Here is a 14663-nt window from a genome sequence, read left to right as displayed (position 1 = left end):
AACTCATTTGCTCACAACTTATAAATACGTTCTATTTTTAAATATTACCATGCTCCCAAAGACGTTTTTTACGTTTTTATTTTATTTTATTTTATTTATTTATTTTTTATTTTTTTCTGGCGATTTTTATTTTTGAATGCTACAGCATACAGAAGGCTTTGATGCAGCCTCTGAACTGAAGAGAATGCTTGAAGCAATGTTCGTTATTACAAAAAATGGCCAGCAGGTGGCAGCAGAGTATAAGAGATCAACCATGTTGCAAAAAGCTCTTTCCTTACTGTTTTAAACAGATTTGTGAATAATGATGAAGCTATATTCTAATGCCAATTGCTGCAAAACGGAAACAGATCAACTTCGGATGTACTAATAAATATACTTTTTCTTCCTGATGAAAGAGGAAACTCTAACTGCTGACTTGACTCGTTTTGCAGAATGAATTTTGGCCGTTCATATTTCGACCGACGTCACCAACGCAACTTTGTCCTGACATCCTGTTCAATCGACAATTAATCGCTGACATTTTATCTTTGCCACATTTTAGTGGGGGCTAACAGCACTAGCGCGCTAACATCGCTAGCCATCGGATTACTTTTCAAAGGCAGTTTTTTTGCAGTCTGCTCAGTAGTGTTTCAATATCTGGAGCTCAATGTCAAGCTTTTTTTCCCACCATCATTTCCTTTCAACAGTTTGACATTTATCTTTTTCCTCGTTTTGTTTCATCTGTTTGCCGTGGTGGTGTGGGATTTTTTCTTCTTTTTTTTTTTTGCCTTCAGTGGTTCTACTGTGTCGAGTGGTGATTTAATTTTCCTGGTAAAACCATCCACAATAAAATCTCAAGAGGGGGTAAAATGTCCTTGGGGCTTTCTATGAAAAGGTTCATAAAATTAGCAGTCACTTCCTCACAGTGTTTCTGGAATGTTCTTGTGTTTAAAACGGTTTATAGTAAAAAAAGAAGCTTCAAATTCAAACGGGCTCTTGAACTTTGGAAAAAGGGAAGTTAAAGTGACACAGAGCCAGGTCAGGTGCGAAGGAAGGTTTTGCTCTAGTAGGACTGCCCTTTGTCCTCCTCAGCCGGGAAACTGCTGGTTGATTGTCTCGCCCGCATTGAAAGGGAAAATTTGACGTCGGAGACGCACGTCCTGCAACTTTTCCTCAACACCTTGCACAGGTCACGTGAGCTGTACGGTGAAAATTTGGAAAGTGGTTGAAAGTTGTTGTGGATGATGTCAGCCTCGATGTTGGTTGCAAGTGCTCGGGCTTTGCGCACACGCACGCGCACACACACGCACACGCACACACCTAACCCGACGCCGAGGAGATCTTTGATGTGTTGCCAGGCAACCTGATTTGAATTTATTGCCCGTCAAGATGTGATGCTGGCTGTGTGCTGCATGTTGTTGTGCATTGGAAGGAAGCCAGTGGATGCTATAACATATTAGTTAGCAAAGCTAGCACAAGGTGCTAGCTTTGAAAAGCTGCTGTTGTGACTATCAAGGGTTAACAGTCGGGCCTCCACTGAAACAAAAGTACAGCGCTGAATAAACTTGTTGTTTTAAAATTCCTGGCCACTTTATTCTCCGGCGTGAAAGGTTCCTCCGGGTTAGCGGCGGGCAATATGTTCCACACCAGCTGACGCTAACGGCGTCCAGCGCGGCGCCGCCCCAGCCGCGATTTATTTGACGTGACGGCTAAAAGAAAGGCCGCGGAATGAGGAGCAGCTCTTATGGGAACACGTTGGGCGGACTCGGGCTCGGGAGCTCATTTTTACGATCTCACTGCTGCCTGGTAGCTCAGCACAAACTGTGAGCAAAATAAATGGAGGCCATAAATCCAATGAGAAATGTCAGCTCGCAGCAAAATAGCGTGTGAAACTCGGAGGGATGATGTTGTTGGGACAAAAAAAAGAAAAAATGAATACGGAATAATACATCACAGCATGTTGCATGGACTCAACTATTAATTTCTTAAACAGTTAAATAAAGAAACCTAGTAAAGTGTTGAATCTGTATAAATTATAATATACCGCACTAGTAGGCTAATTTACAACTTTGCGCCATTTAGCACCAAATGATCTTGTGCTAACTAGCATGGTCAGCACAAAGTGACATAAAGTCCCCATTTTAACAGGCTATTTAGCATAGTTAGCATGGTCATTTGCGTTAAGGCCAAAAACATGTTTACCTGTGCGACATTTAGCATCAAATGCTGGTTTTCTAACTAAAATGGCGCCAGTGAAAAATAGCAGCGATGCGAGTAGGTAGCTTTGCACTGCCAACATTTTTTTTTCATTTGATTTTTTGAAAGTGGAAATATGTCTATCTTTGCGACCGTTGGCACAAAATGCGGAGTGTGCTAACTAGCATGGTCAGCACAAAGTGACATCAAGTCCCCATTCTAACTGGCTATTTAGCATAGTTAGCATGGTCATTTGCGTTAAAGCTGAAAACATGTTTGCCTTTGAGACATTGAGCATTAAATGCTGGCGTGCTAACTAGCATGGTTAGCGCCGGTGACGTATTGCAGCAATGCTAGTAGGCAACTTTGCACTGCCAACAGGATTTCTTGAAAGCTGAAAATATGTTTATCTTGGCGACCGTTGGCGCGAGTGTGCTAACCAGCGCGATCAGCACCAGTGACTTCAAGGGCCGAAGCTAGCAGGCTAGTTAGCATGGATAGCGACGCCGAACAGAAGAGAGCAACGAGGGAAAGGAGCGGCCGCGCTCAGGTGTTTGTGTGTATCAAAAGTGTGTGCACTTGTGAAAGTCACAGCAAATGCAGGAATCAGCAGAATGCAAATGTGATGTTTGTACTCGTGTGTAGTGTCAGCACATCCTGTGTGCGTCCAGGCACTACTTTGTGGGTGTGTGTTGTGAGTGTGTGAACAAATGAATGCCGGCTACGTTCTCTACATGCACAAGTGTGCGTGTGCGTGTTCGTGTGTGTGTGTGTGCCAACCGAACACTTTTGATATTAATCGTCTAATTGGAGCGACAGCTTGTTAAAAACGGTACCGATGCTGACCGAGCGCCGATGAGAACCTCATTTTGTGACTCTACTAAGACTCGAAGCTGCTGCATGTTGAATGACACTCCAATGTAGAGCAACAACACGTTGGCTGGGTCTTTTCTTTTCGGCGCTCGGGCTGCCGTCACAAATATTTCATTTTCTTTAGGTCAGGGAACGAATCCGAATGAGTTTGAAAGGCTCGCCAACATATGTTGGGTTGGTATGTCGGTCCCTTTTGTCCTTTTCCTTTCAGCACTTTGGCAGCAACCGCAAATATTATTCATATCTATTTTTCTTTTAAGGAATTTCATTGAATTTGAACACAATGAAAAACTAGTCGCGGGCTAGTGGTCCTTTCTATCCTTTCTGGATCCCCCCACCCCCCCATTTTTAACAAATGCCGAATCCTTACCATATTTGGAAGGCTAGCAAACACAACGTGGCTATGCGAGTAGCGAGCTTCCATCTTTGCGGCTCTCGAGCAGCGGTCTCCACGGTCTTTTCTGGATTTGATTTGATTTTAACGGAGGAAGATTGCTTTGGATTTCGAAAGCTGTCAAACACAGGACGGCTGCGGGCTCCAAAGGTTTTTTGGTTTTTGGTGCTTGGGCGGCAGTAGCAACTATTATTCCTCGGTTTTGTTTCCTTTTTGGGTCAGCGTAAGAAACCTTTGGTTTTTAAAGGCTGTCAAACACAAGATGGCTGCGGGAGTCGAGAGCTGCTTTCTTTTCAGCGTTTGGCCAGCAAAAGTCTCAACAATCCTGTCTGGCTTTCTTTCATTTTTTTGATAGAGGAAGAAATCTTTTGATTTTGAAGGCGAAGGCGAGGCAGCTTGGGGGATAGAGAAGTCGTTTCTTTTCAGCGCTCGGGCAGCAGTTGCAGCTATTCCTGATAGATTTGAGTCCTTTTTTTGGACAGGGGTTCAAATCCTTTTGTTTTTAAAGGCTATTAAACACAAGGGGTCGAGAGGTCCGGTTTTTTTTTTCGGCGCTCGAGCAGCAGTTGCAAGTATCCTTTGTGGGTTTGTTTGTTTTTGTGTTCGAACTCTTGCTGAGTGCTCTTGTTCACCTTAATGTTGTGCATGCTAATATGCTAATACCAGACATTAACCACCGTATTGTTTTACTTCCAACTAAACGAATGTGTGTGTGTGTGTGTGTGTGTGTGTGTGTGTGCGCGTACTGCTGCACCGTGTGTGCGTGAGCGCGTGAGTCACATTGGCGACTGAAAAGCGACAAGAGGAAGTTACGATACACCCACTCGCACTCCCGCTGTGCTAGGTCTCACCATCAAACACACACACACACACACACACGTTTGTTTTACTGTCTTTGTGGGGCCATCTCATTGACATAATGCATTTCCTAGCCCCGCCCCCTAACCTCAACCCTCAAAAAATGATTGCCTATCCCTAATCCTTACCCTAACCTCAATCATAACCCAATTCAAAACCTAAACTCTAAAACCAAGTCTTGACCCTCAAGAAGAGGTCTAAACTTGTGGAACTGTGAAATCTCGAAATGTTGGCCCCACTATGTAACAAAAATAAGACCGCACACGCTTAAGTTTGTTTTACTATCTTTGTGGGGCCATCTCATTGACATAATGCATTTCCTAGCCCCTCCCCCTAACCCCAATCATCAAAAATGATTGCCTACCCCTATTCCTTACCCTAACCTTAACCTTAACCCAATTCAAACCTAAACTCTAAAACCAAGTCTTGAGCCTCAAGAAGAGGTCTAAACTTGTGGGGCCCAGCAAAATGGCCCCACATGGACGACGGGTGGGCCCCACAACTCTGTGAAATCTTGAAATGTTGGCCCCACTATGTGACAAAAACAAGAACACACACACACACACACACACGATTTGACCCTTTTCACGAGCCTTTGCTGAAAAAACCCTCACATCAGACACTTCAGTGGCTGCACGGCTTAAACGCGAGAGTCTCGTGTGTGTGTGTGTGTGTGTGTGTGTGTGTGTGTGTGTGTGTGTGTGCTCACGGCCGCCGCTCATGTGAAATTGACGGATGACAGGAAGTAGAATTTCAAAGGTTTCAAATGTCACCGCGCTGACCTGATGGTATTTGTTGGTCAGCGCTCGGAGGTTTGTCGCTGGCTTGTCGCTCTCTGCTGTTGTTGTTGTTGTTGTTGTTGTTTTCGGGGCGCCCCGCGGCCGCCGCCCACCACATCCGCCACCCAAGCCGACGCCCCCTGCTAGCGTTTTGGCTGCTGGCGCAGGGTTGGCGTGCCAGCACGCTTGGCCGGCGACCATTTCACGGAGATAGCAGGAAGGTGGCTTGAAACGGCAACAAGATAGTCGAGCTTTTTTTGTGTGTGATAATGTTGGTATGAAAACATATTGTTGTTGTTGACACTTTTGTTGTTTGCTAAACTTCCACTTACCGTTTCACTGTGAAACATTTTTTTCCAACCAAATTATTTGTTTTAAAAATACGTATCATTCTAATTGGCTCAATCTATTCCATTTCGATTCGCAAGAGTTCACTTCGATTCGATTTCGATTTTTTTTTTTAATTCACTTTACCTGAACCCAATATTGATTAATTATGGAACATCTAGTCTTCTTAGATATCAAGGGCATGATTAAAAACTCCACAAACCTTAAATTCCAAATTGAATTTTGCAGAGGAAGTAACTAAACAATTTAGTTTCTTTGTTTTGAATTATTCCTCCCTCACAAAAGCAGAAAAGCTAGAAAAATTTGTCGGAAAAATAAAAGAATAAAAAAATAAAAAGCTCATTACTCTTCCAGTATCGCAGTCCACGTTCCACGCAGAGGGACACTTAGTGGCCACTTCATTAGGCACACCTTTACCGAGATAACAACTCCTGACTTCCTGAGAGACGTTCATGTACCAATTTCCTGCTGCAGCTGTTTCGGATTTTTTGCACGTGTGCTAATTACACTCGCTGGCGTCCAAAGCCAACAATGCGCGTTTGTCACTGTCACATTGATCGCACTCATGGATTAGCCATAGTGCCATGTCAGGTCCAATTAGGAGAGGAAGGCATGGAGTGTTGGGACCACGTTCAAGCTGGTCCAAATGGTGCACGCACACACGCACGCACGCACGCACGTGTGCTCCTCGTTGAACTGTGTTTCATTTTCATTCACCTTTCAAGTTTCTGCAGCATCCTCAACTTGTTAACGGTCACTGACGCCTTTTCTTGTATAATTAATTACTTTGAAAACAAATATTTCCACTTACTATCGACTGATGATGTCATCTTTTGTCGACAGCAAGTGGGAACATTTTGTTTTTAAAGCATTAATTATAGACAAAATTAGGGCTTGGTATCGATTCTCATTCGATTGGATTTTCAGATTCAATTCGCTTCAATTCAATCTAATATTGATTAATTATGGAGCATCAATTCTTCTTAAATATCAAGGACATGATAAAAATGAAGAATTTTTTTTTATTTTAATTCAATTATGAATTTAATTTATTATTATTATTTATTATTATTATATTTATTTATTAATTAATTTATGGGAAAAAGAGATATTGAAATAAACAATTCATGGTCTTATGAATCAATATCATGCTTGAAAATGAAAATCAATTCAATATCGACTATTCGATTTTTTTTTTTAACCCAGCCCTAGACAAATTAACTCAACTGAAGGTCGTTGACAAAACACAATAATAAACCCGATAATATACAAACGGTACATAAATTTCGAGCTTTCCGACAGCCCAATATCTTTTTTTTTTTTTTGCCGTATTTTTGCTTCCGAGCATTCTTCCACTTGCCCCCCCCATGAGATTCCGAAAGTCACGACACGGCATGGAACGTTGGCAAAGCTGCAGAAATCCAACTCGCGCTTGGCCCGAAATGTGCTGAGTCACGGCCCGGACGTCGTCCGGCGCACCCGCGACCACCGGCGGAATGAAAGCGGGCGGCCTGCGAGAGTGAGACGCTTTCCAAACGTGCTCGGCACTCACAGCTTTTCCTTCAAGTGTCGGTTACTTCTTGAGAGGTGTGAAAATGACAAATAAATGGTCAACGCCAGGAGACGAGATAACAGGAGGAAATGGAACTGATAAAGGTTGGCGAGGGAGCGAAAAGGTCAACAAAAAGGTTTTGGTGTCATTTTGTCCACTTACAAGTGGACAGAATATGGAAATAAAAAGATAGAAATCTGATAACCAGCAGTGAACTCATTCACTTGCAGCCATTTTCACTGAAGCAACCCCCTTTGCTCCAGCCTGTTTTACTGGATTTTGACTGATTTTGCGAGGTCCACAGAATATTCTGTTCTATTGCCATAAAAACATGGAACCTACCAAAAGAAAGATTAGAGTCTCTTCTTTCATCAGGAAAAAAATCTGTTTCGCTTTTGCAGTAATTAGCAGGAGAATATAGGTTGAAAACAGGGGGGGAAAAAGAGCTTGTTGCAAGATGGCCCTGGTTGATCTCTTATACTCTGCTGTCACCTGCTGGCCGTTTTTGGAATAACTACCATTGCTTTAAGCCACCCTCTTCATGTCAGAAGCTGGATCGAAGCCTTCTGTATGCTCTAGCATTAAAAAAAAAAAAAAAAAAAAAATTGGGGGGAGTGCAGGACAAAGTATTTAAAAAAACCTATTTATACGTTTTTGGGTTTGAATGAGTTCTAATAGATTCATGGCTAGCAAAGTTGAATCTGGTGGTTTCCTCAAATAAAGAGAGCAGCGGGTGGCGGGGGAGAAAAATAAACAATTTGCATCGTGACAACAACAATAAGTGAATTGTATTTGGCGGCGGCATGCGGCTGAGCTGTCATCGCAGGTGAACGCCTTTGACAAAATTGCAACACAAAGGCGCTTAATTGGACCAAAAGGGATTTGAATGGTTGCACTTAGATTGCACGAGCGCATAGTAACAGCGCTTGACTCGCATTTACCTCTCGTCTGTTGCTTTCCTAAAGTGACAATCAATTGTTGTTGTTTTCTTTAAACATTCAAGACAATTTCGAGCAAAGGTGTCAAACTCCGGTCCTGGAGGGCCTGCAGTCCTGCAGGTTTTGGAGGTCTTTGACTGGGCTTGGGAGATGGAAAAACAACAACTGTTGAGTACATCTGTGTGACATTTTGGAATCTTCCACAAAACTCATGTACATGTTTTTGGAAATATCAAAGACAAATAAGTCTTTGAGAAACCTGATTTCCATTTTTTTTTAACATCAAAAACAATTTGACCAAACGTCTCCAGCATAACTAAGATACACATTTTCGTAAACTTCCAAGACAATTTAGTCGCTTTGTAAACATCAAAGACAATTTAGTCCTAATTGCACCAAAATTTTGTTCAGATTTGGGCTAACATCAAATTATGTAAACAACAAAGCAATTTAGAGTATCCAAGTAAACTAAAGTTGTTTTTGTAAACAAAGACACTTTAGTCTTTGACAAAACAGACTTTTTGGTTAAAATCAAACATAATAATAAAAAATAAAAAAAAGTCTTGGACAAATGTAACGCATGATCTAGTAAACATCAAAGACAATGTAGTCTTTAACAAACCAAACACATTTTTAAGAACAAAACAAGATGTGAACAAAACCCCCAAATTCGATGGCTTCATGTTCAGGTTTTTGTAAACCTCAAATACAATTTTTGCGTCTTTGACAAACCCAACATTTTTGTTTAATGTCAAAGACACTTTCGTTTTTCAACATGCCTAATGTCCGTGATTTTGTAAACACCCAAAACATTTTGGTCTATCACAAACTTGACTTGTGTGAATGTTTTGAAAACATCAAAGACCGTTTAAGATTAGACTGACTCACCGTTAGTAAACATCAAAGACAATTTAGTTGTCAACTTATTGTACATTTTTGTAAACGTCAAATTCAAATGAGTCCTTCAAACTTAAGTGTTTGTGGTTTTGTAAACATCAAAGACAATATGTCTTTGATGAAGCTAGTGTAATTTTTTTGGGGGGAAAAACATGCAAAAGTCAAAGACAAATGTGTCTAACAAATTTAATGTTAGCGTTTTTGTAAACATCAAGACAATTTAGAGTCTTTAATGGACCTAGCGTACGTGTTTTTGAAAACCTCAAAGACCATTTATCAAGAGAAAAGCTCAACTCTCCTTTAGTAAACATCAAAGACAATTTTGAGTTTTCAACTAAAAGTAGTTGTTTTTTGTAAAAGTCAAAGGCAAATGAGTGCTAAACAAATGTTGCATTTTCGTAAACAAAGACAACGCCGTGTTTGTTGAAGCCGCAAAACACAACATTTGCGTCTTCCCCAAAGCCGCCGTCCACGTTTTTTTGACATCAAGGACAAACGAGTAGTAAGCACACAAGTAAACAAAGTCTTTGAAATATTTCAGCTACAAATTCTCTCCCTCATTCATCTTGAGTTGTTTTATTTTTTGGGGGTGGGGAGGCGGGGAGCCTTTTCCGCCCCCTGCCTCCATCCCATAATATCCATCTCCCGCCCGGTGATGGATGTTGGCCTCCAGCTGACTGCCGCGCGCGGCGCTGGATCAAAATATCATTTTGGCTCATTTGTTTTCGATCTGAGCGGCTCGCTTTCTTTCTCTTTCGCTCGCTCTTTCTTGCTTCCTCTCATTCTTTGCCCGCCCGTCATTTGTTTGCTTGATATCACACAAGCCTGGTTAGTTTTTCTGGGGGTGGGTGGGGGTTGGGGGGGGGTGTTCATTCCCATCATGCACCTGCCAGCTGCCCTTGTTTTTTATGTCCTCTCGTTTTGGCTTGCGGAGGGCAAATCTTCTCCATTGTTGTACTTGATGTTATTCTGCCTTCTGTCGATTTCTATTGTGCAAGGTGGCAGTTATCATCAATAACTGAGGAGAGGAGCAATTGCATGGAATGTAGCACACATGCAGGTTGTTTTTTTTTTGGTTGTTGTTTTATTTCTATTGTGCATGGTAGAACTTATGTACACCTGATGAGAGAAGCAATTATTTTATTTATATGTACTGTACTTTGCCCATGTGACTAAGGTAAAACATGGATTTTTTTTGTATGCAAGTCATTATATTGATTTCTACTGTGCAAGGTGCCAGATGCAGCAACACATCTAGACAGACTATTAATACTCACAGGCATATATTCTTTCTCCTCTGCAAAAAAAAAGACGGATTTTACAGCAGATTACTGAGTCAGAGAAGCTTAGAAATACTTTTTGTTTGTCTGTACGACTGTGCTATACTGCCCAAATTTGTTAAGGTTTTAATTAAGTCATTAATTACTACATGTTTTTTATAAAATACAATTTATGGAGTACTATTCCTTATAAAGAAAAAAAATCTATTTTTTTCAGGAGAGGTTGAAACGGATTAATGACATTTCCATTCATGTCAATGGGAAAAGATGATTTGAGATTGCTTGGAGTCAAGTAGTGAGAGAACTAATTCATAACTCTTTGACTGCCAGACGTTTTCAGAAAAGTTTTGTTTGTTTGTTTTTTGTTTGTTTGTTGTTGTTTTGTTTTGTTGCATTTTTCCATTAGACATCATTAGTTCCAATTTTCCATCTAAATGAATTGAGGGTACTTTCAGATAAAACTTTTCCACATAAATTTCAACTTTTTTCAAAAATTCCAATTTCAAGTGTTCTTTTTATTAACTCTTTGACTGCCAGACGTTTTCAGAAAAGGGATGCCGTGGGTGCCTGCCGATTTAAGCATTTTTGACTGATCTTTCAAGGTCCACAGAAAATTATGTGTTTGGACTATGGAAACACACATACTACCAAATGAAAGATTGCACTCTCATCTTACATCAGAAAAAAAAGTTTGTTTCTACCTTATTCCGTTTTTCAGTAATCAACAATAGAAAATGGTTAGTTTCACCTCTGTTTTGAAAAAAAAACGTCTTTTAACGTCTTTGGCACTCCTCCATAGGATTTTACTAAACGTTATTTAACGTTTTTGGCAGTCAGAGTTAATAATGGCACACATCTTTTGTTTGACTACGTAGTTTATTTCTAGTCATTTTTGTTTCCATTTCCATTGTGCAAGCTGGAGATGTTTTCCATTCTCGACCCCCTCACGGTGCTTTTCCCTGGCCACGTCCTCCCGACCTCCGCCCCGGAGTGTTTTTGTGGTCAGCAAGCTGACATTTACTCGCGATTGTGGTCCCACCTTCCTTTATACCCGCTCTTTGTCACGCGACCGCTCCCGGCCACCCTAACCTTTACGTTAAGGATCTAAATGCAGATGGCGTAAAAAAAAAAAGAAAGAGCGAAAAACGCAGAGGCCGCCCGTGTCGCCGCCGACCTTCGTACGTGCCGCTGCTGACATTATCCCGAGCGGGAGAGAAACTCTTTCCGTCCGTTTTTTTTTTTTTTTTCCCCCCTCGCCGGTGGGAAAATGTTTGCACGGATCAGCTGCCGTCGCGGGGTTCGCGTGAGATGGCAGACGGGATGACAGGAAGGAGCGGAAGAGGTTGTGAGGGGTAAAAAACACTGTCAGGAATCGAGATGATGGCTTGTGTTATCGCAGTCCGCGAGGGTGCTTCATTTTCCATTTCCATCGTGACTGACCGGAGAAGCCGTCACATACGTGACCGTACGTGCCGTAGACGTACGCAGATCTTATTGAATCCATTTTGTTTCATGGATATTGTGCAAGGTGAATGGATTGCATAGCATCAGCGACTTAAAGATTGTGTAATGCTCGCTAGCCCGCACGACCGCCATGTTATATGGACTCAACTATTCATTTGCTAAACAGTTGAATAAAGAAACCTAATAAAGTGTTGAATCTGTATATATAAGGCTAATTTACTAGCATGGTTTCTATTCTTGTAGGTTATTTAGCATAGTTAGCACGGCCATTTGAGTAAAAGCCAAAAACGAGTTTGCTTTTGGGACATTTAGCAACAAATGCTAGTCTGCTAACTAGCATGGTTAGCGCCAGTGACATATAGCAGCAATGCGAGTAGTTAGCTTTGCACTGATAACAGGATTTCTTGAAAGCTGAAAATATTTCTATCTTTGCGATCTTTGGCACCAAAATGAGTTTGAATGATTGATCTTGATCTTATTATTGTATACCACAAAACCCGGGCATTTGAACAGGGGTGTGTAGACTTTTATCGCCACTATATCGCCCCTCCCCTCACTCACCAGGTAATTAATTACATACATTTGTAACAGTAGACATTACATATCATGTTGAAACATCTAGGTACATGTAAATGACTGTAAAAAAAAAAATATATATTTTTATGAATCCTTGTATAGTACGGTGAGATGTGCCTTATTCACGGGATTTTATGTAATCAAATCTGTTGGACAAAACATGGCAGCCATATTGGCCAACACATTAAGTGCGACCCAGATTCTTGTGTTTCGGCCTCCCCAATGATCCCTCTCACCCCCCCAGTCCATATACAAAATATTTTCAAAATGAGGGTTTTTTGTTTTTCTCCTCTAATTTCCTTTTTTTTTTGGATTGATTCAGATTGTTCCACCTTTCAACTGCTCAACATATCACAATGCAATTTTTTTTCAACATTTCAGAATAAAAGACAGAAATTACGATGTTTTTGTGTTTTTCTCGACTAAGTTTTTTACAATTTTGCACTGATTCTAACGTTAAATTGTACTGCTTATCCCTACTGCAGATTATTTTCAATTTTTCAACAAAAAAGTTAAAAATGAATTTTTTCTTCTTCTCTAATTTCTACTTTTTATGATTGATTCAGATTGTTCCACCTTTCAACTGCTCAACATATCACAATGCAATTTTTTTTCAACATTTCAGAATAAAAAACAGAAATTAAGATTTTTTTTGTGTGTTTTTCTCCACAAATTTTTCGAATTTTTGCACCGATTCAAACGTTCTAACGTGAAACTGTACTGCTTATCCCTACTGCAAATAATTTTCAATTTTTCAACATAAAAGCCAAGATTTTTTTTCTCAGCTAATTTCCAATTTTTTTTGGATTGATTCAGATTGTTCCACCTTTCAACTGCTCAACATATCACAATGCAATTATTTTTTCAACATTTCAGAATAAAAAACAGAAATTAAGATTTTTTTTTGTGTTTTTCCCCACAAATTTTTCGAATTTTTGCACCGATTCAAACGTTCTAACGTGAAACTGTACTGCTTATCCCTACTGCAAATAATTTTCTATTTTTCAACATAAAAGCCAAGATTTTTTTTCTCAGCTAATTTCCAATTTTTTTGGATTGATTCCGATTGTTCCACCTTTCAACGGCTCAACATATCACAATGCAATTTTTTTCAACATTTCAGAATAAAAGCCAGAAATTACCATTTTTTTGTGTTTTTCTCGACTAAGTTTTTTACAATTTTGCACTGATTCAAACGTTCTAACGTTAAATTGTACTGCTTATCCCTACTGCAAATAATTTTCAATTTTTCAACATAAAAGCCAAGATTTTTTTTCTCAGCTAATTTCCAAATTTTTTTTGACCGATTCAAACCGTTCCGACTTGATCATGTTCAGCCAATTCCAGGTCGTCGTATATCATTCCATGTCATTTGATATCATTCCATAATTCCACAATTTTTCATTCAGCCTCAGCATTGAGTCCGTTGTGTCATTTGCGACGCGTTCTGTCTCTGAATTGCTGGAATTTGCACGTTTGAGTCATCAAATGACGTGAATGCGTTTTACACGTGTAGACGGAATTCAACACAGGATGGAGTCGAAGGGGCTTCTAGCGGCAGGCCCAACTTTGATCTCCCTCTCTTCAGCGAAGGTGGTCCCGCAGCGTCTTTCATCTGTTAGCGACTAATTTGCCGTGGCTAATCTGCTTTTTGGATTTCCTGGATAAATATTCGGACCTATTTGACCAGCAGCCTCTTTTCAATTAGGCGCGGGTCGCCCGCACTGTCTGCTTAATTTCACTCCAGCATTGATTCGATTATTATTTTTTTTTTTAATCTTCAGCTGCCAGCCTGCTGCCTCCTCGGCTCGGCTGTCATCAAACTTTTATTAATAACTGCTCTTCTGTCTCGCTCTGTGTTTCTCCGTCAGCTCCTGAGACTTCCTGCTCTCTTTCTCGCTTTCACTTGGAGAAGCCGACACATTTTGGGACGTTGCGGAGACGGAAAATCTTGCCAACGAGGTTTCTTCGTGCTGGAAGCAGACTTTGTTGTTGAAAATTGAAGATTGGCTTCATCTCGGAAAAAAGAGGTGAGGGATTCTTGCTGATTCACCAAACGGAAAATGTAAAGTTGTTGTGGAAATTAGGGCTGCAGTTCTCGGGATTGGTTTTTGAAACCGGTCTCGAGACCACTTTGGGATGGTTTCAGTTATGTCTCGGAATCCAAAGCATTTTTACATGGTCTTGTCCCGGTCTCGGACAGGGCGGACTCGGGACTTTGGATCAAATTCATTCTGCACAAAATATGAACTTTTTACTCCTGAAAATGGCTGAATGAGTCGAGTATCCCTTTAATATGACAGCCAAGTTAGCTTGTGTGATGTGTTTGTTGCGTTATCAAAAGCAAGATAACAAAATGGCAAACCGTGAACAGCCCCAAGGTTTTCTACCGGAGATTTTTCTATGACTTAAACCAGGCTTCCCCAATCCTGGTCCTCGAGGGCCGGAGTCCTGCAGATTTAGGTGTTACTGTCCTCCAACACACCTGATTCTCAACGTTCGGACCGTTATCGGGCTTGCTGATGAGCT

At 40.8% G+C, this 14663-nt stretch overlaps 1 protein-coding gene across 1 annotated transcript in view; it reads left to right on the top strand.

Annotated features, from left to right (window-relative positions):
* LOC144054616 (protein phosphatase 1 regulatory subunit 29-like) overlaps nt 1–14663 on the top strand; it is a 105482-nt gene that overhangs the window by 25559 nt on the left and 65260 nt on the right. The window contains exon 3 of the mRNA XM_077569760.1: nt 14006–14164. The gene's annotated coding sequence lies outside the window, so the exon portion shown is untranslated. The remainder of the gene's footprint in view (nt 1–14005; nt 14165–14663) is intronic.

This window comes from Vanacampus margaritifer, chromosome 7 (genome assembly GCF_051991255.1).
Source record: "Vanacampus margaritifer isolate UIUO_Vmar chromosome 7, RoL_Vmar_1.0, whole genome shotgun sequence".
Taxonomy (NCBI): Eukaryota; Metazoa; Chordata; class Actinopteri; order Syngnathiformes; family Syngnathidae; genus Vanacampus; species Vanacampus margaritifer.
The sequence above is the reverse complement of the archived record's forward strand: the minus strand, read 5'-3'. Positions and strand labels throughout refer to the sequence as shown.